General features: G+C 44.4%; 1 pseudogene; it reads right to left on the bottom strand.

Annotated features, from left to right (window-relative positions):
* LOC144502049 (dynamin-like GTPase OPA1, mitochondrial) overlaps positions 1-23,056 on the bottom strand; it is a 56,439-nt pseudogene that overhangs the window by 14,192 nt on the left and 19,191 nt on the right.

Here is a 23,056-nt window from a genome sequence, read left to right as displayed (position 1 = left end):
TTGTGAGACTTCTTACTGAATAAAAGAGAAATGAGAACTGAATCACTCAGTCAGCCCAACTCAATATTAATGAATCTAACCTTCTACTCCTGGTGATGGTTTTAACTACAATATCAAAAATAAACCATTACCAATAAAATATTAAATGGCTGTAATTTAGTTTGCTTATGAAGCGGTTGGATAATTTCCTACGGCTTTGATGTAAATGTACTGCTGGTCCTCTGATCTTTGTTTTTTATTGAACTGTAAAATCCTCTCAAGTATATCTTATTAATTAATCTTAATGACAAAGTTCTTTTATCAACGTAACTTGTCAGATAGGGGTCCTGCTGCCGTGGTCAAAATGGGGAGTGACTTAATATAGCAGGCAGAGGTACCTGAGGCTGCATTTTTCCAGTGGCTGCTTATTAAGAAGAGCAACTCACCAGCTTCAATAGCGCCACCACTAGTAGTGGCTGCTACCAGGTCTGCGCCTACAGAATGAGGATGGCCATGTGTCCTCAAAGTCAGATAAGTGGCATTTGAGGGCATAAGGGCCAGTAAGCCAGGCCCCAGCAATGGTGGGGAGAAATTGCTGAGAGAAGGTGGCAGCACCGCTGTTGGAGGACTCGCTGTAACACCAAATAGTGTGAAAAAAGGTGTCTCCTGAAGTCACTGAGAAACTGCCAGGGTTTACCTGGTGGCCTCCACCAGCCACCGACAAGAAGCCAATAATTGGCCACTTAATTGTTTCACTTGATGCCTGGGTGAGCGGGCTGTTTGTCTTCCCTTCCTATCACCAGCAGAATGGCATTGTAGCAGGAAATGTTGGACATGCCACTCTGCACCTTCCCACGCCATTCTTCCTGCCTTCTCACCTCCCAGCCCTTTCCCTAAGGTCGGGTAAAATTTATCCCATTGAGGTAAAAGAATTTCTTTAAACACATTTTATTTGATCGATGAAGGGCCCGATTTTACCAAAACCTCACGCCCAAACGGTAAAGTTGGGTGTCGGGCCTATACCGCAATCTGCACCCGATTCCGAGCAGATCGCAGCTTTACCGACAACGATTCGGGCACGGGTCCGGCCCGCGCCCGAATCGGACGGCCCAATGATTTAAATGCATGAGCATGCATTTAAATCGACTTAATGAACCGCGCGCCCAACTCTACCGCCAAATCCCACTTTACCGTCTTCTGGCCCGTTCCGGATCCACGTTTTTAGCGACCTTCAGAATAAAAGTCCGAAGCGGATTTCTATTCTGCAGTGGAACCTCCGAAGCCCATCCTCCTCGACCATCCTTCGCGGACCCCCCCTGCTAACCACCCCAGCAGACCCGCACCTCCCGGATCAGACCCCCCCTGGGAGGCAGGCCCCCCGGGCAGACGCCCCCGGGATCGGACACCCCTGGGAGGCAGGCCCCCCTCGGCAGAGCACACCCCCAACCTACCTTGATCGCTGGTCTCCCTCTGCCATCCTTCTGTTAGCAAGATAAGCTGTATGTTCCTCAGTGAAGTTTAGCAGCCGTTCCAGTTTGGTTTTGGTTTCACTTCGAACATGTTGTTCTGGAGACCGTGATTTCCAGTAGAACCACCTTTCTTGCCAATCTGGCCCCACCATATCACGAATTACAGAGTCAGTATCTCAAATTTGGGTTTGCAAGGTTTCTTCCAGGAAATGGATAGCTGCATCCCACTGCTGTTTGTCAGATATGGAACGATCTTCTAAAGCATTGTGCTGGATGACTCGCAGACTTTCTTCAGCCTGCTCATCCCATCTGTGACGTTTTATACTTTCATCTTTAACAGCATGTTTTAGTTTGTCAAAGATATCATCATGGTCCTTCCCTTTGTGCTCTGACATAAGCAAATTCATCCTCCAAGGTTCCCCAAGCAACCTCTACTGCTTTGTGAGGCAACTGTTTGTCAGTCCACTGCTTGAGCTTGATGCCCACTGTGGTATTGAATGTGCCTGAATTCACAGACTGGGCAGCAGGAAGGTAAATATTCTCTATCACATGTGTAGAGACTCTTTCCCACAGTTTCCTTTGTAGAATCTCTTCCCCCCATCCATATTTTGAAATATTTTCCCAAATTTTTGACCGTCAGGTTTTTAGTTCCTGCGATTATAATTTTGATATTATCTTCCAAAGGGAATTCCTCTAATTCTGTGCAATGTTCAGATGAAAACAAGATGAAAGAAAGGTTCCAAGGCTGCTCCAGAGGCAGATTAGCTGCACCCAACGTTGCCCATGCAAATCACATTCATAAGTAGGGGCACATCTGCCATGGAATGTGAGAGAAGAGTTGCCAATACAAACTTCTTTTCACAATGGTTGATTTCCCAGATTTAGTAATCTCCTTGAATCTTATTTCCAACCAAGTTCCACCACGGGGACAATTCTTCCAAGTTCACCACAGGACTCTGAACATTTGAGCACCTGGCTCATGGCTACAGGGACATCAACAATCCAGTTACAGATCACAAATGTATTATACAGGTCACTAATTGCTCACTAGGACACTGTAGTTTAATTACCTTTCCGACAGATAATTAGGCAGCACAAAGAAGATGCTACATTATTTTCAGTTTGCAAGATTCTCCCAATTCCATCCTCCCCCCACCCCCCTCTCTGCTCGCTCTGCTGTTTTTCTCTTTCCCGCCCGGGCGCGCTGCTTCAGATTTTTTTTCGAACTGCGCATGCGCAGTTCAGAGCTCCGACCGTTCCAGCAGCGCTAAGCCCCGCCCACTGCGCGGATCGGACTGGAGCCGGCAAAAAGCGTATGGGTGCGCTGCAAAGAGGATTCCGGGCTCGGATCTGCATTACGCCCGGATCCGGCCCTTAGACTCCAAATGGTAAAATCGGGCCCTAAATCAGGACCAAAATGTCATCTACATTTATCGCTGGAGGATTACAAATTGTCATATCCATATTTTTCTTGTTCTTCCTCTTTTCTTCTCTTTTTTTCCCTCCTTGCTTAATGCCCCTTCATTCTCTTCCTTCCTTTCCTCCAATTGAAACCAAAATGCTTGCAGGCAATCTTACTAAGGACAGGCAGTTCACAAACTTGACATTTGTGGCAGTTGTTACATGGGAGAAAGCAATTTGCAGGGCACAGGACCAATGACAATGAATAAACATTTCTGCGGTGAGCTGGTTCCAATAGTGCACTGTACCAGATTGAAGTCTGGATTCCAGGGCTATCACTTACAGTCATTTATTAATGTCAAGTGCAGGTCCTATTTAGAAATAACAGCTCATTGGTCCAGCTATTCTTAGAATGTACTTGGAGGAACTGTGACACTTTGGAAGTCCTTGTGTACCAATGGCTAGAATTTCTACCCTGTCATCGGTCACCTTTCTGATGTACGCTGCTTATCACATTGCTAATGTACTGATAACTCTGGGAAGACATTCCTCTCCCCCCTTTACTCTCTTTTCAAGTCTCAGGAGTGACATTGACTAACTTCTGTCATTTCTTTGTGTATTTGTGTGTGATGTGTTTTTAATTGTGCTGTTACGATTATTGTTGATGTAAGTGGGCCTGCTGATTTTCTCTGTCTTTATTGTCTCCAAAATTTCAGTAATTTTCTCTTTTAGTTATTTTCTGTTTTGGTTTCCCACTTATCAAAAGCATTACATTTTTCTCTCTAATCATATTCCAGTAAAAGCATCCTAAAAGGTACAGCTGCAAACTATTCCACTCTTAATCAATTAGTGACACAATATCTGCCCATTTCCTTCTGCCATAATCATGCTCCAAACTTACAGAATCATAGGACCCCCACAGTGCAGAAGGTGACTATTCGGTCCATTGAGTCTGCACCGACGCTCCGACAGAGCACCTTACTCAGACCTTATCGGTGTAACCCCACGTATTTACCCCACTAATCTCCCAACTTACACATCTTGGGACAATTAAGCATGGCCAATCCACAAGCCACACATCTTTGGAATGTGGGAAGAAACCGGAGCCCCTGGAGGGAACCCACGCAGACACAGGGAGAATGTACAAACTCCACACGGACAGTCCTTAAGGATGCAATTGAACCCAGATCCCTGACACTGTGAGGCAGCAACGCTAACCACTGTACGGCCGTGCCGCCAAGTTGATCTGGAAAGTTTAACCCATCTGTTTCCAAAGCAGGAGGTCTCATTCCAAGAGCCAAAGGAGATTAGTTTTGGCACAAAATGGCAGAAAATGGATCAACAAGGTAATTTAAATTGCTCACGGGACAGCACCAACTAACATTTCTACACCACCTTCAGCGTGGAAAAATATCTAAAAGCCCATCATTGAGAAGGTGAAACAACTGCATAGAATAATTCTAAATAAGGAAGTGGTACTGATAAACATGGACAGGCACAGAGACCAAATGGCATGTGTTCTAGAATGTGAGGGACGCAGAGAGAAGGTAGCAAAAGGCTCTGACTACAATCTTTCAACCCCCTTCTTTGTGAAAGTTATGCGGAAGGTTACAGGCCATCTCTGAAACAAGACAATAGAATAAATAAGAACTTTCAACCAAACAACCCAATCTCAATAGCGGGTAAACCTTATGAGTCCTGAACACGAGAAAAATAACACTCACTTAAGACATGAATTAATTATGACCAGGAGGTATATAGACTTCTGAAAAACAAAACACATCTGACAAATGTAATAATTATTTGAGGAAATAATGGGATATATTGAAAAATATTAAAACAAATGTCCTAATTTTCATTAACTTATTCTTCAATTTTGCAAATCATTCTTAAGTAAATCATTATCCTGAGTGTGGGTTATTTTGCGTAGAACATGCAGCATCATTGCAAATACTTTGTTACATTTGTGACTTCTTCATTGTTGATTCAAGCAGGGACTAAAAGTTTGAATGTTATTTGCAAATATACAAATTTCAGAGGGCGAGATTTCTTGGACCGCTGCGCTGCTCAAGTAGCGTAACAGGCTGGGAAGTGTCAGCGGGAGGCCAAAACCGCCAGTCGTGATCTTCCCAGGCCATTTTTGTCCGCGTAATCAGCCTCATGTCGGGGAACAGCGCAAGGCTGATTACAACATGGAAATCAGGATTTACATCTATTTAGCAAGCACGGGACGGTATCGTCCGGGATCGCTAATGTTTCTCACCCTGCCGGTGAAGGTCCACACCAGCAGGGATCACCTATGTTCCCCAGCAATGGGGACCAGGTATGATGACCTCGCTGCTGGGATCAGAGGCCATTGAGGCCCCCCAGATGGTCGGGGGCAGAGGGAAGATAAGTAGGCATCGGGCAGTGCCAAGGGGTTGAGCCAGTCAGGGCAGAGCCAGACCGTGGGAGGGGGAGATGAGGGGGGGGGGGGGGTTGCTGCGGGGAGGTAGGAGGGGAAAGAAGGGGGAACTCTGCATGCGGAGTGGGAGCTGGTGTTGGTGCCGGTGCTTGAAGACTGGGTCCGGCCTCCGGCCATCGGGGAGTGGGGGTTTGGGGCTGGCAATGTTGTGGGGAGGGGTGGGGTTCTGGGCTGGTGATCGGGAGGCCAGCGATGCCTGGATACTGGGAGACCGGTGCATGTGCACTGGCCCCCTCAGCAGTCCGATGCCGGCCTCTCAGCTGAAATTAGGCCCCCTGCCCCTCCCCCCATCGACGTAAATCCCCTGACGACATCTGTGTTGCACAGAATGCCGGAAATTCATTTGACTTAGCTTGCCCAAAAAAGACGGGAAAAGCTCCCGTTTTCCTGCCTGTTGGCCACTTAGTTTTTCTTTCAGAAAATCGCTCCCAGAGTTTTTCAACCAATTAACTTTTTTCTTCAAAATCTTACTGATCAGAGTGAAGTTATTGAGCACAAATATCAGCTTTATTTGAATGATCGCAATTTCATTCTGTTTTACGCAATTGCTGTATCGAACAAAGCTTGACTAGGCTTCTGCCACATTAAAGGAGTAGGTCCAATGTTGCTATTGACATTACACCAGTAATAACTGTCCAAGAAATCTGTAGCACTCCACATATTGAAGTCCTGAGGTTGCACTGAGAAGCAGAATCAATCCTGCAGCCTGCTTTAAGGAGCTGACATTGGGATTAATAGTACTCCTGATTCTGAGTATGCAACACTATTAATCAGGTAGAAATATGGGAGAGAAATGTATCAAACAAGGATGCAAAGGCTGTCCATCAGAAGGGTCTGCTTTGAAACTATACTATTCTGTAACTAACCCTTGCTATATTTCATACTGATGCCCCTAAGATTCAAAGTTGGCAACAGTTACCGTGAAAGTTGTCCTTCTGGCCATCTTTTTACAACCATAATGACATTGCAAATCTCTCCGCCACAAATTGTTACCTTGACGTGATGGATTCCACCACTGGTGGTTGAGGAGATGGAGAGTTATTTAAAGGCATCAAACTGGACGGAGGGCATGAAACCAAACCAGAAAACTGGCTGGATTTTGTGGTAAGCATAATTATGAGGCTACATAAGAACATAAGAAATAGGAGCAGGAGTAGGCCACCTAGCCCCTCAAGCCTGCTCTGCCATTCAATAAGACCATGGCTGATCTGATAGTGGGTTCAGTTCAACTTACCCGCCCACTCCCCATAACCCTTCATTCCCTTAATGCTTAAAAATCTATCTATCTGTGACTTAAACACATTTAACGAGGTAGCCTCTACTGCTTCATTGGGCAGAGAATTCCAAAGATTCATTACCCTCTGGGAGAAGAAGTTCCTCCTCAACTCTGTTCTAAATTGACTCCCCCGTATTTTGAGGCTATGTAAGTGGAAATAACCTCGCTGCTTCTACCCTGTCTAGCCCCTTCATTATCTTATATGTCTCTATAAGATCTCCCCTCAACCTTCTGAACGCCAATGAGTACAGGCCCAGTCTACTCAATCTCTCCTCATAAGCTAACCCCCTCATCTCTGGGATCAACCTGGTGAACCTTCTCTGTACCCCCTCCAAAGCTAATATATCCTTTCTTAAATAAGGGGACCAGAATTGTACACAGTACTCTAGTTGCGGCCTCACCAGTACCCTGTACAGTTGCAGCATGACCTCCCTGCTTTTATACTCCATCCCTCTCGCGATAAAGGCCAACATTCCATTTGCCTTCTTGATTACCTGCTGCACCTGCAAACTGAGTTTTTGTGATTCATGCACAAGGACCCCCAGGTCCCTCTGCACAGTAACTAACTGCACAGTAACTAACTGCACAGTAAGGCTAACTGTATTCACCATTACTAATGTATAAAGGCCAAAGTTGACTGGGAACAGCTCCTTGCTGGTAAGTCTACAGCGGAGCAGTGGGGGCAAACAAAAAGAAGATGGGGAGAGTACAAGTCTAACATGTTCCCTAATAGGGGGAAATATAGTTCGGGGGACTCTGGATTTTTAGGACAATTCAGGATTGGTTGCGGAAGAAGAGAAAGGCTTTTGGCAAGTCCAAAGGGAGCAATTCAACTGCGGCCCTTGAGGAATATAGCAAGTACGAGAGGGAACTTAAGAAAGCAATTAGAAAAGCAAAGAGGGGGAGTGAAAAAGGATTAGTGAAAAGGATAGGGGAGAATCCTGAGATATTTTATAACTACATTAAAGGGAAAAGGCTAACCAAGGAAAGAGTAGGGCCCATTAGAGACCAAGGGAGCAATCTGTGTGTGAAGCCACAGGACATTGGAAGAGTGTTAAATGCATACTTCACTTTGGTCTTCACTCAGGAAAAGGAGAACGTAGGTATAGAATTCAGGAAAAGGGACCATGAGGAACGTATGCAATTTGACTTAAGAAATGGAGAGATATTGAAGGCACTGATGGGCTTAAAAATGGACAAATCCCCTGATCCGGATGAATTGCATCCCAGGCTGCTGCTGGAAAATTGTAGAAGCTCTGACACAAATCTTTAATTCCTCTCTGGCCATGGGGGAAGTTCTGGAGGACGGCTAATATGTTTCCACTTTTCAAGAAGGGTGGTAGAGATGAACCAGGGAATTACAGACTAGCGAGTCAGTGGTAGGGAAACTATTGGAGAAAATTCTGAAGGAGAGAATTAATATCCACTTAGAAAGGTATGGGTTAATTAGGGATAGTCAGTATGGCTTTGTCAGATTTGCCGAACAAATTTGTCAGAATTTTTCATAATTGTGATCTGGTGTGTGGATGAATGAAGTTCAGTTGATGTAGTTTCTATAGAATTTCGCGAAGCTTCAGACAAGGTCCCACATGGGAGAATGATTGAGGAGATCAAAGCACACGGAATTCAGTGAAACTTGGCGAGATGGATCAGGAACTGGCTTAGTAATAGGACTCAAAAGGGAGTGGAAGAAGACTGTTTGAATGACTGGAGGCCGGTGTCGTGTGGTGTACTACAAGGTTCAGTACTGGGTCCGTAATTCTTTGTTATATGCATAAATGATATGGATGAAAATGTGGAGGGAATGATAAGCAAGTTTGCAGATGGCAGCAAAATTGGTAGGGTGGTTAACAGTGAAGAAGATGGTTGTAGATTACAGGAAGATATAGATGGGTTTTTCAGATGGGTAGAGCAGCGGCAGATGGTATTTAACCCTGGTAAGTGCGAGGTGATGCACTTGGAAGAAGAAACAAGAAGAGGGAGTATTTTATGAATAGCCGGACTGGGAAGCTCAGAGGAACAGATGGATCTTGGGGTACTTATTCAAAGATCCCTGAAGTCAGCAGAGCACATGAATAGGATAGCTACAGTCGTGGCATAGAGTATAAGAGCAAGGAGGTAATGTTGGAGTTGTACAGGACATTGGTTAGGCCACAGCTGGAGAACTGGGTGAATAGGAAGCAGCTGTTCCCCTTGGTTGAGGAGTCAATCACGAGGGGGCATAGTTTTAGGATAAGGAGCAGGAGATCCAGAGGGGATTTGAGAGAAGGAAAATCACTGAGGGTGGGGGGAGTCTGGAATGCATTGCCTGGGATGGTAGTGGAGGCCGGAAACCTTACAACCTTTAAAAAATATTTGGATAAGCACTTGAAATAGCAAAACATTCGAGGATACGGGATTAGCATGACTTTATTGGTAGTTATTGTCGCTGCCACTTGATTGGCTGAAGTAACTTTTCTGCACTATGACTCTATGGGGGTAATCTTACCAAAAAAATTCTATGTGCCGAATGAGCGTGAAAACAGGAGAGTCTCAAACTCATTTTTCTGGCGCGAGGAAAAATCAAATCTTATCACAGTTAGAAAAAAAAGAGACAAAGTGTGATTCTTGCCAGTGAGGGGAGTGCACAGAGTCGATTCACGCTGGGAAGCTGGCTGAAGACTGCTAGAGGGAGCTATTGCGCATTTCCGTCATCTCCCAGTGCACTATGTACAAGAGGACATATGAATTGAGAGATGTCACTCCCCCCACTCCCTCTGACATTGCCTCCCCCACCCTCCGATTGTCCCTCCTGAATGCGGCCACCCCTGTTGGAAAGCAGCTCAGGTTCACCCCCATGCCTCCGCCCCCAAGTCAATCGCCTCCTGGTGATTACCAATTGCAGAGTGTGCAACTCCCATGCGTTGCCTCCCCTTCAGGCCCCACCCCTCCCCATAGGTTTGGCACTGCCCTGTGCATGGTGGGCAATACCAGGGTGCCCCATGGGCACTGCCAGGGTCCCAGGCTGGCACTGCCCAAGGGACACTGCCTGCCCCTGCCCCTGACCACCTGGGGGGGCCTCAATGGCCTCTGGTCCCACCGGCAAGGCCATCATGTCTGGTACCCATTGGTGGGGGACCATACGCGACCCTTGCCGGTGTGGGCCTCCACCAGCAAAGCCGTTAAGGCAAGTGAGCTTGGATAATTGCGTCCCGGGCTCACTAATAATCTGGAAATTAGAAAATGAATGTTAAAATCAGCCTCACACCCTTCCTGGGCACAAGGCTGCTTACGCAGGCAATTCAGTGCCAGTATCATCGCAAAAAGGCGAGATACCGGGTATGAACCCAATTTTTCGCTGCTCTCACAATCTTATTGGCTCGTCACGCCGATCAACCGGCATGACAATCCAGTAAGATCGTCCCCTATGACTCGGGGATCTTTGGCCATGCCCGCCCCAAAACCGGAAAATTCCCGAGGTCAATGGACCTTTGCATGGTCTGCTCCCTACCCACTACAATTCCCATGGCGGGCAGAATGGGATAATTCCCCCCGTGACTGTAAATCAAGTTGCAATTTGCATCAAGTGCACATAGATTCGCAAATCAGGATCTTGTTGTCCCAGATGTTCTGCTCCTGCAAAAGCTGTGTGATAATGATACCTTGCTGAGAGATTTGATTTGAAGTGGCGTAAGCTTGCTGAATTAGGCTAATATATATGCACCAAACTTATCAGGTAATGTTAGAGGTGGCCCAACCCAGTTTTTAATGGTCTGATAAACCTTACTACTCAACATCCAACCTCTCCAGCATGAAAAATTAATTTGAATACTTATGGAGTCTCATTCTTTCAGATCTTAATTATTGCTGAAGATCTTAAATTTTTTTAAAAACAATTAAATTGTGGTTTTACTTTTGTCTTTCTGTCCCCTTCCTTTCGCTTCAAGATCCAATATTTCTTACCCTCTTTTTCTGCCTTCTGTTTCTGATTTGACATTGAATTACATGTTCCAATTGATGCATCAGGTTCCAACTCTGCTGATCATTAATGATCTATTTAAGGCAACGCACAGTTCATACAGTTTCCAGATGCCTTGTACTTGGTGCTGCACTCTCTCAAACGTTAGCTACAAGGAACTTCCAATGCAAAAGTCATAAAGATATCGATGGGCAAGTGCAATGAATGGCTAACATTTATTGTCACCAGTGATGTCAAAATCTATCCCAAAATGTTGGAAACACAGAGCATGTCAGTCAGCATCTGTGGGAAAATGGAAAAGCTGCTAACTGAATTAAGAGTTTCCGAAATGCTTTGTTTCTAATATCCAAAGTACATTTTTCCACATACCTTTCAATGAGAATAGAGTTTAGACAACCCTCTTTGCTGCAGTTGGACTTTCAACTTTTTCAACATGCTGAAGTGAGGATGTGTCAAAGGGTGGTTAACTGATGTTGGTGAAGGGTAAATAGGGTGGTACAGCGGCACAGCGGTTAGCACTGTGGCTTCACAGTGCCAGGGGACCAAGTTCAATTCCAGCCTTGGGTGACTGTCTGTGTGGAGTTTGCACATTCTCTCCATGTCTGTGTGTTTCCTCTGGGTGCTCCGGTTTTCTCCCACAGTACAAAGATGCACGGGTTAAGTTGATTTGGGCATGCTAAATTGCCTTTTAGTGTCAGGGGGATTAACAGGCTAAAATGCGGGGCTAGTGTGTGAGCGGGATTGTTGTTGGTGCAGGCTTAATGGGCCGAATGGCCTCCTTCTGCACTGTATGGATTCTATGAAAAATCTTAAATTCATTTAATTCATGATGTAATTCGATGATTGCAATTCTCCCGATAGTGTGAATTCTGGAAACATCAGGTAACTATTTGACAAAAATTGACCTGCATTGGTTTGGTAGTTTTTTTTTGACCATGTATATCTGGGGCAGCATGGTGGCACAGTGGTTAGCACTGCTGCCTTACAGTGCTGGGGATTTGGGTTTGATTCCTGGCTCAGGTCCCTCTCTGTGTGGAGTTTGCACATTCTCCCTGTGTTTGTGTGGGTGTGCTCCGGTTTCCTCCTGCAGTCTGAAAGATGTGCTGGTTAGATGCATTAACCTGAAGTGTGGTGACTAGAGGACACAGTAACTTCATTGCAGTGTTAATATAAGCCTTACTTGTGACTAATAAATAAACTTCACTTTAAACACTTATTTGTAATGCAGTATTCTTCTATCTGCAACCAAGTCTGGCCTACAAATCCTTGTTTCTTGCTATTACACTTTTGTGCCAGGTTTTCATTATAAATTCTTGTGGCAACATTTATAATGAAAACTGTCTATGTTAACTTGTTGAGCTGTAATTGCACCCATCGCCTGTGTATAACATTCAGCATTGCATCTTCCAGCTACTCCACCTGTGGAGCTTCTTTCAAAAAGATTCTCTCATGCTCCAATTAATCTTGATTCTCTGCTCTCCAAATTCCCATCCTCCTGCTACAGAAACATAAATAATGCACATAAAAATAATGACTTTAATACAGGGATTGAATTACATCTGCACACTCTACTCTAACCGCATTTCATCTGAATTATATTTGGTCTGAGCTCCCTCTGACTATTTTCCTCAAACGCTCGAATCCCCGAAGATATTCATGTGCTTGTTCCAGGGAAAAGTACATCCAGCAGGCAAGCTAAAGAAGCCCCTTTCTTGTCAGCGCATCATGGGAGTTCCATTGTGTTGCTTTTCACTTATGACTGACAGTTTGTGATATGCCAAGAGACCTGGTCAGATACATTTGCTGGAATTGTGACAACAGGAGAAGCATTGAGCAACTTGAACATAAGTATAAATTATAATTTTGTACATGTTGGGGCCAAGAACAGTTGCAGTTTAGACTCTTGTGTTCTTGAGCAGGGGCTGAGAGTTCTCCATATTCAATACAGAGATATTCAATCTCTGTAATGGTCCCTTGCAGGTAGTGTCATAAATAGTCTCATAAATACTATGGTCTCTCAGTTATGTGGAACTTGAGACATGTATATTTAAACATGAGCTGTTTATTGTTCATCTTTAACTCCTTACAGATCCCACATATTGCCACACATAGGGGCCGATTTTACCAAATCGGGACTAAGTGCCGGGTCCGGTCGTCAAACGGATCCGCGCCCAGCAGCCACGCTCCAGCGCGCCCATACGCCTTTTTTCGGCGCCGGTCTATTGGGCGGGGCTTCACGCTGTTGGAGCGGACGGAGCTCCAACTGCGCCTGCGCAGTTCGGAACAGACCGCAGGCGGCGCGCCCGGGCGCGAAAGGCAAAGCAGCACAGACAGCGGAGAGGATGGAAGGAATTCCCTTTGGAGGATAATGTCCACATTATAATCGCAGGAACTAAAAACCTGACAGTCCAAAATCTGGGATAATATTACAGGACAGGGATGGGGGGATATACACTTTGAAATATTATCCCAGATTTTGGACTGTCAGGTTTTTAATTCCTGTGATTTGGACATTATCCTCCAAAGGGAATTCCTTTCATCCTCTCTGCTGTCTCTGCTGCTTTGCCTTTCCCTGGGGGAGGGGGGGGGGGGCATGGAGAAGGGGAGTGATGTGTCTGCCCCTGGGGGAGGGGGGGGGGGATGGAGAAGGGGAGTGACGTGTCTGCCCCTGGGAGGGGGGATCCCTCCTCCGATCCCTCCTCCGGTGGGGAGGAAGGATCGGCCGCAGACTGGCAGCCCCCCCCCCCCACCCCCCCAGGGGCAGACACGTCACTCCCGTCACAAATGTGCTGATGTAATTCAATGCAAACAAGTGCCATTGCTCTACTGTCATACTTACATGTTTCCTTAATGCTGCTTGGATCTAACTTCTTCAATTCTGGTCATATTTAGATAAACCTGAAACGGTTGGTTGTCAGGCCATGGTTACTTTCTCTCCTTTTGAGCTTTTGTAAATGTTTCCATTTTATGAACCACTTATAAATGTGAACCTGTTTCATGATTGTGCACAGGTACATCTTTGACTGTGAGAATTGCATTCCACTCTTATACCATGAGCACAGTGGAATCGTTTGCACTCTCAGTACCTGGGCAATGTAGGTAAAAAAAAGTCACCCCCAATATAGGGTCTCGATCACATTGATCAATGGATTTTTGCATTTGGCCCTAAGTTGTTCCTTTCAAGGATCCATTGTCATTTTTACCAACAAAAATATTTTAGTTCTAGATTACCTTCCAACTTCTTTTCATTTGGATTTCCTTAGGCTTTGGCACTCTGATTGTAAGAACGAGTGGGTAACATGCTGCTAGGACTCTGATTGCATCACCTTGTGACTCCCATGTCATAGACACATCCCAATTCAGCTATCCATTTAATCATCTAACTTCCACACTGCAATACTGATGCGTGAAACCACCGAATTTGGTCCCTGGTCCCTGTCACTAGCTCTGTTCCTTCGCTCTCATTTTTATCTTTGGCAACTGTCTTAAGCTGAGTCCGACAAAAGGCAACCTTGGTGTAGTTCTTGACCCCAGGATGAGCTCCTGACTACATCCCACTCCATCACCAAGATTGCCTACTTCTACGTCTAAACTGTTGTCGGGCTCAAACTCGGCCCCCACTCACTTGCTGCTCACTCATACCTTTTATTGTATTATGCATCTCCACATCATTATACTGTAAGTGTGCTTGGCAGAGCAAGGGTTAATGTGGGACAGAAGAATAGAATGGTATGATGTATAGAGTAACATGGTAAGGGACTCAGAGAACACTCTGGAAGCTGCCTACTTGCATGGCAACAGCACTCTGCGTGACAATATTTGTTTTCTGTTTGGAGTTAAAGATTAACAGTAAACAGCTCATATTTAAATATACAAGTCTCAAGTTCCTCATAACTGAGACACCACAAACAAACACAATCTGGTACTTCACAATGTCACCATAAAACACCTTCATTACATTGCTCTCCTGCCTGGCCTTGCACTTAGAATCATAGAATCCCTATAGTGCAGAAGGAGGCCATTTAACCCATCGAGCCTTCACTGACAACAATCCCACCAAGGCTCTATCCCTGTAACCCCATGTATTTACCCTGATAATCCCCCTGACACTAAGGGTCAATTTAGCATGGCTAATCAACCTAACCTGCACAACTTTGGAATGTGGGAGGAAACTGGAGGAAACCCGCTTAGACACAGGGAGAATGTGCAAACTCCGCACAGTTACCTGAGGGTGGAATTGAACCCAGAACCCTGACGCTGTGAAGCAGCAGTGCTAATCATTGTGCCACCATTCTGCTCACTTACCAATCTACATAAACTTACACCCATCCAATGCCCTCCTGCCTGTATCTTAACTTGCTCTAAGTCTCATTCACCACTCTGTTTGCTGAGCTACACTGGCTCCAGGCTTGACAAGTCCTCAATTTTGAAATCCTCACCCATGTTTTCCAATGCCTCCGGGGCCTTGCTCCTCCTTACCTCTGTAACCTCCTTCAGCCATACAAACCGTCAAGTTCTCTGTGCTCCTCCAATTAAAGTCTCCTGTGCATCCTTGAATTTAATTGCTCCACTCTTGACTGCCATCTTTACATTACCAAAGTTCTTGCTGTGGAATTCTTTCCCTAAACTTATTTTGTCTCTCTATTTCTCTCCCTTCCATTTTAAGGTGCCCTTTAAAAAGTATTACTTTGGTCATCAGCCCTGACATCTCTTGTGACTTGACGTTAACATTTTACTTGATTAAAGATTATTTATTAGTGTCACAAGTAGGCTTATATTAACAGTATGAAGTTATTATGAATTACACTATGAAGTCCCCTAGTTGCCACACTGTTCATTTACACCAAGGGTGAACTTAGCATGGCCAATGCACATAATCTGCCATCTTTGGACTTTGGGAGGAAACTGGAGCACCTGGAGGAAACCCATGCAGACACGGGGAGAATGTGCAGACTCCGCACACTCAGTGACCCAAGCTGAGAATCGAACCCAGGCCCCGGTACTGTGAGGTCGCAGTGCTAACCACTGTGCCGCCCATGCATTTTCTGAAGTGCTTTGGAACATTTTGCTAGTTTGAAGTTGCTATGTAAATGCAAATTGGCAATGAAGTGACCCAGGCTGATTCCCTTCCTTTGCTCACTATGTCCCTTCCTTTTCCTGGCTCATGCCCAAGATTCTCATTTAGATTGCGTGGGACTGCTGTAAAAATGACCTAACTATAATATTGTCTTAGTGACATCATGCTGAGTATATTAATGGATATTGCAATTCCCTTATGGATGACACTGATAACTTTTTTTTTCAAAACTTGGCAAGAGCAAACTTTTATCTGATTTGATAATAGATAATTTCTAAAAGGCAGCAAGAGCCAAAATTGAAAGTGAACTTGCCATAGGTTTATGAAACAAGACAGCCGGAACCATCCAAAGTTTGGGATTTAAATTGGAGTTTCGGTTGGTTCCCAGAGTAGGACAGTTGCCCAACGGAAGGTTGGACTTCCTGGGCCATTGCCATGCAATGTTAGAATGTAACCGGTGACAACTTTGTATTGGATGTAATGTGACCAATGGAAACAAGCTGTAAGGGTCAGCTGGCCCAGTAAACCATGGAATCAATTACAGAATGACGTGATGGTCAGCTGACCAGCTGACTCAGTATAAATAATAACCTGTTGGGAATTGTGGGGGACTTGGATTGGCCCAGGGCGAGGCCCCAAGTTTGGAGTAATGAAGTTTCTTTATTAAACCCTTTCTTTGATTTATAAGTTGGAGTAAGTTTTGCTATATTTTTATTGTCTGCATTTGAAGAGTTCCTTCTGAAGAAACATGCAATCCTTACTTGGGGACGTCTGGGATGGGGTGGCCCCTTGCGCATCTTTGGGGCACTCCCAGGTACAACACCCTGGAGCTCAGAATTGACGGGCTGTTGTTTTGAGTATCTCACTCGGAGCAGAAGGGGACAATTGATGGCGGTGTTCATAATTAGAGGGAATGAAGTAGAAGTGTTTCCCTTGGCATGCTGAGTTAGCAACCAGGGAGCACAGAATAAGGAGAACTGGTGAAGGAGCCGGAGGGGTGAATTAGTTTGTTATTTGAGTTGTTACAGTCTGAAATGCACAGCCTGGAAGGGTCATAGAAGTAAATTCAATAATAACTTTCAAAAGGAATTGCGTAGGTACTTGAAAAGAAACAAATTGCAGTGCGGTGGAGAAAGAGTGTGGGAGTGGGACTAATTGGATAGCTTTCTCTGATGCCACAATGAGCCAAATGGCCTCCTTCTGTGCTGTGAGACGGTCTCTGAAGATATACATTTATGAGGGAATTACATGCAACTGAAATGGAAGAAGCAGATGGTTTTTTAATCTCTTCATATGTGATGTTAAAATACAAATCATAATCCTTTTTCTAGGCCACTGTTAAAACCTTTCAATTATACATAAAGTATATATATATTGAAGTACATTTTATCGTTCCCTGTCACTTCTCGTTTATTTCTTCAATTCTAGAAGGATTGTAATACTTAAATGCTCAGTGCACAGAAATCACTAATTGGTTCATTTTGAATTTATAAAGTTGGCCTTGGGCCAACAAAGTGAATTATAATAGTTGTCTAGGAAAAGTGAATATCTTCCAACTGAGGCAGGCAGGTGAATTTTCTTCTCTCTCGCAGCACATATGCAGAGTAATGTAACCCTTCCTGTGCCCCTGAGCTATCAGCAGCAACAGTTTCCATTACAGTAAAATAGGAACTCCATTTTAGATGTTGACTAGTCACGTTGACCTTCCAATTCAATTTTTTTTTGTTTGCTGGTAAAACAGATCTTTAGGAACATTGGCAAGCAGCACCATTGAGTAAATGAAATCCAGATAATTCCTAATACCAAAGAATAGAACTGACTATAACGCAGAAGAGACAATTTACAAGAGATAAAAATAATGAAAAACCTCAGGTCCCCTGTGTTATGTTCTATTTGTTTTATGGTTAAGTGACTCGGGCATCATTTCATGAGGAATAATAAAGAAAAACATTGGGATTCTTTCGTCTCAACACACTGAGGCATGATGGAACTCCTGAGATGTCTAAGTCCTTTGCAATCAATTCACATTTTAGCCTTTGAGCTTTATTGACATTGCTAAGGCTTCTGTACATGTAAATTGGAGCTTGGCTTGGAATATAGTGTGATGGTGGTGTAGTGGTATTGTGACTAGACTAGTAATCTCGAGACCCAGGGTAATACTCTGGGATTTGAGTTTGAATCCTGCCATGGTAGATGATAAAATTTAAATTCAATAAAAAAAATCTGGAATTAAAATTTAATGATGACCATGAAACCATTGTTGTAAAAACCCATCTGGTCCAATAATGTCCTTTAGGAAAGGAAATCTGCTGTTTTACCCGGTCTGGCCTACATGTGAATCCAGAGCCTTTGAAATAGCCGAGCAAGCCACTCGATTCCAGGGCAATATAGGATGGGCAATAAATGCTGGCCCAGCCAGTGACACCCATATACAATGAATTTTTAAAAAGCACATTATAATGGGTGTATAATCTTCTTATTGCAGTTTTTATTTGAAGTGAGGAGCTCCCCGCTTTTTCAACATTATTTCAGTTCTGACTTTGATATCTATATGAAGCTAAATTTTTGTTCTGAATGTTAAAAGCAGTTCTTTTATTTTCAACAAAATTAGTTGTGTTATTGGCCCCTAACACAAACATTACAAAATGCTATCGCCATGGTTAGTAATCTAAACGATTGAAGATTGACACAGGAGAGCTCTTCATGCATTTGTTACCTACTGATCAATGCAGCTGCAACCACTACATCACACATTAACTTGAATCACTTCCTGTGATAATGCGTACCAAACTATTCACGTATTCGGCAGTATGCTAAACTGAATGGACCACAGACCAACATCACAACAATATCAATATCTGGAAACTACGTGCCAATTTTCTGGCCCAATTTGTTGCGGACGCAAATCCTGTTATGGCTGGAAACTCTTGCGAGAGGGCCAGAATGGGATTTGTGCCAGCCCCTCTCCCCACCAGTGACATTGTCAGGTTTGCACCTTGCAAGGGCTCAAACCTGACTTCCATCATTTTAAATAGATTTAACTAACGCCTTCCCTTCCGGGTTCACTGTATATTCCCCTCACCAGTGTGACATGGCAGGAATCATTACTGATTTTCAAAAACGGAGATCCAGCTGTGATGACCACATCAGGGGCTCTGAGGTGAGTATAATATCTGGGTGTGAGGGAAGTGGCTGGGCACTGCTCTGGCACTGCCAGGATGCATGTGGCAGAGCCTCGAGGGAACCCCATTGGAGGCTTTCTATTGTGTTATGTATGTGCTGGCGGAGGGGGGGTGGGGGGGGAGGATGCCTGCATTGCCGTAGGAGGAAGGGCAAGAGGGATAGCTGATGTTGGTGATGATGGGGGAGAGGGGTCTTTGACTTCGATACGAGAGATCAGGGCACCCTTTAAGCACAATGCCTCGATCTCCATGGAGCGGGACTTGTTGGCATTTTTAGTCTTGCCCCTCAGGAATGACGGCACAAAACACGCCATCATTCAAACACACAGACTGCCAGAAGATCTGGAGAGAATACCTTCTTTGTTTCCCTGGGGAAAAACACACCAGTTTTCAGTCAGAACCTGACACTTTGGCCGGAATTCTCTGGCCTAGCCTGCGGCTGGGATTCTCCGGTACTGCTGAAGGGACTGGGGATTCAGTTGAGCGCCAAATTCTCCCTTCTTGCTGGCAGCAGTGGCAGGGCATACCGGAGAATTCCGGCCTTTGCCATTTTTTTTGGTAAAATTCTGCCTGCTACATGTTCTTGCTTTACAATTAGAATGTGTATTTGATTGGAGCTCAGAAAAGGCTTGTAACATAGATGTGCAGATTGGAGAAATAATGGAATTGGTCACTGTGTTATTTTCAATACCTAGAGCTGTGTTGTTCAAATGTTAGTGCTCATACTGGGTATACTTGTCTGCACGAGTGCATCTGCAACAACACTCAAGAAGCTTGACACCATGCAGGACAAAGCAAACCACTTGATTGGCGCCACATCCACAGCCATAAGTACCATCTACAATGTGCACTCTGGGAGGTGGTGGTATAGTAGTACTGTCACTGGACTAGTAATCCAGAGACCCAGAGCAAGATCTGGGTACTTGGGTTCGAACCACGGCAGATGGTGAAATTTGAATTCAATAAATATCTGGAATTAATAGTTGAATGATGACCATGAAACCATTGTTGATTGTCAGAAAAAACCATCTGGTTCACTAATGTCATTTAGGGAAGGAAATCTGTCGTCCTTACCCAGTCTGGCCTACATGTGACTCCAGATCCACAGCAAGGCGGTTGACTCTCAAATGCCCTCTGAAATGGAGGACAGTTAGGGATGGACCATAAATGCTGGTCCAGCCAGTGATGCCCACATCCCGTAAACATGAATTTTTAAAAAAAGGGAACTCATCAAGGTTCCTTAGGCAGCACCTTCCAAACCTACAACCACGGCCATTTAGAAAGGCAAGGACAGCAGACACATGGGAACTTCACCACCTGGAATTTATCCTCTAAACCATTCACCATCCTGGTTTGGAAATATAGCGCTGTTCCTTCAATATCCTGGAACTCACTCCTTAACAGCATTGTTGGTGTATTTAAACCACATGGACTGTCGCTGTTCAAGAAGGCAGCTCACCACCACCTTCTCAAGGGTGACTAGGGATGACCAATAAATGCTGGCCTAGCCAGCGACGCCCGCATCTCAAGAATCAACTTTAAGTAAGTAAACATGGCTGCTATCTTACATGTACACCATGGTTTGGTCTGAAATGTTGTTCCTCCCAGAATTGTGTCATTTTTGCTTTCTCCAATCTTGTGCCTCAGGATGATCTTGAACTGACATTATCTCATCTATTCTCAATGCCTCATTGCGCACAGAACATCAAAAGAATATTCAGTTCGATCAGATCCACTCCTTCTTGAAGACAGCGTTATACTTTTATATTATATTTCCACGACATTTTACTTTCAGAGGAAAACAACCCCAGTTAAAACTTCAAATAATAATTGTCGGAAATACACAGAGGCCAGGATTTTAACGTGCCGCCCGCCACGGGAACCATAGCGGGCGGCGGGGGACGGACCACGTAAAGGTCCTTTGACCTCGAATGGGATTTTCCAGTTTTGGGGCGAGCGTGGCCAGAAAATCCCACCCAGAAGCTTTACATGACTACCAAAGCCAATCAGATAAAATGCCACACCAACACATTAGTGATCGAAAGGGTTAAGTTAGCTGTTTTCAATCTTTTAAGCAGCTGTCCTCGAAAAACATCTCAGTACTCGATTAACCTTGTTGATGACAGCCTGTATTGATTGGATACTTTCAGTGTTTGGTCGATAATTGCACCAGAATTTTATTCCTTTCCCATCTTTGTTAATGAACACTCATCCATCGCGCACATGTTCCGCAGAGAGCGATTCATCACTGTTACTAACCTTGCTGTTCCTCACAGGTGCTCCTGCCAGAATTTCACCACGAACAAATGTTAGTGAAAGACAAACTGTGCGTAAAGAACAAAACTTGGTAATCTGTAATCAGTTTTTTGCTTGACAGAGCATACCCCATTTCTGCTGTTGCCTGTAACGCTAAGCTGGTGGAGAAAAAAAAAATGACCCTAACAAGCCACAGATGTGAAGAATGTTCAATTACAAATAGCACAGTTCAGCGGTTAGGATGGCATCAGGCAATTTTGTGGATAATGTTTCCTATGCTCACAATAACATCGCTGAAAGCATTTCATTCTGGAGTGTAAGCTCTATGATATCGGGTTTTATGGTACACTAGTTATTAATTATTGGTACAAGGGGCTGCTCCTCTCTTATTTCCTGTAAATTTGAACTCCCCCCCCCCAGCCCCATACAGAAAATGCTATCTTCAGTGACAGATTACATTAACAAAAGTAATTGTTATAATATTGATTCCTGTTAAGTGTGAATAGCTGGGATGAAAGCTCAGTTCTCTCCAATGTACCACTGATAGCGCTACAGGTGCCTGACACAATTCACTGTCTCTATTAGTGCTCAGGAACACTGAATCTCTGTTCATTTCTAATGGGATCTTGCCTCTTTATTTGGGGTCAGCAAGTTTCAAACTGTGGAATCTCAACCCACTTACAAATTTGGAGCAGGAGTAGGCCACACAGCCCTTCGAGCCTGTTCCGCCATTTAATTTGTTCTCCCTGTGTCTGTGTGGGTTTCCTCCGGGTGCTCCGGTTTCCTCCCACAGTCTGAAAGATGTGCTGGTTAGGTGCATTGGCCATGCTAAATTCTCCCTCAGTGTACCCAAACAGGTACCTGGAGTCTGACAACTAGGGGATTTTCACAGTAACTTCATCGCAGTGTTAATGTAAGCCTACTTGTGACACTAATGAATAAACTCTAAACTTAAGATCATGGCTGATCAGATTGCAACTTCAACCCCACATTCCTGCCTACCCCCGAAAACCTTTCATTTCCTTGTTAATCAAGAATCTACCTCGCTCTGTCTGAAAAATATTCAAAGATTCTGCTTCCCCTGCCCTTTGAGGTAGAGAGTTGCAAACACATGATCCCTCTGAGAAAGAGAAAATTATCCTCGTTTCTGTACTGCTACTTTGCTTTTTATGGACATACTCCAACTGCTTTGGCTGATGAATTCATGAATTCATTGGACTGTGTGATAACTTTAAAAAAACTGTTTTACTCTCTGAAGGCCTGGTCTGACCTGTTTCCTCTGTATCAACGAATTAAATGTTGTTGGTGCTACTTACAAAGAAAAGTAAATGTGCATTGATGTACTCGTAGCAACTAAATACATCAATGTGCCTTCGCATCTTCAGTATTTACATATTGGCCACACAGCATTCAAGACGGACAACTTGATGTTTCAAAAGGTAATTTTTTTTACAGGAATTGTAAGAATAGGTGCTTTAATTAGTATTGGTTGGTTAGTGGCACAGATTCCACACTGAACATATGTAAGTGACTTATTTTATATCAGAAGTTGCATTCGGACTCAATGTATGTTATAGTTGATATCATAATGGGGCGGCACGGTAGCATAGTGGTTAGCACTGCTGCTTCACAGCTCCAGGGACCTGGGTTTGATTCCTGGCTCGGGTCACTGTCTGTGCGGAGTTTACACATTCTCCCCGTGTCTGCGTGGGTTTCCTCCGGGTGCTCCGGTTTCCTCCCACAGTCCAAAGATGTGCGGGTTAGGTTGATTGGCCAAGCTAAATTGCCCCTTAGTGTCCCGGGATGCGTAGATTAGAGGGATTAGCGGGTAAATATGAGGGTTAGAGGGATTAGCAGGTAAATATGTAGGGATATGGGGATAGGGCCTGGGTGGGATTGTTGTCGGTGCAGACTCGATGGGCCGAATGGCCTCTTTCTGCACTGTAGGGGTTCTATGGTTCTATGGAAAGTCTGTTGGAATCACAGAATTGTAA

Source organism: Mustelus asterias, chromosome 12 (assembly GCF_964213995.1).
Source record: "Mustelus asterias chromosome 12, sMusAst1.hap1.1, whole genome shotgun sequence".
NCBI classification, from domain to species: domain Eukaryota; kingdom Metazoa; phylum Chordata; class Chondrichthyes; order Carcharhiniformes; family Triakidae; genus Mustelus; species Mustelus asterias.
Note: the sequence above shows the minus strand (reverse complement) of the source record. Positions and strands in the feature narration are given on the sequence as shown.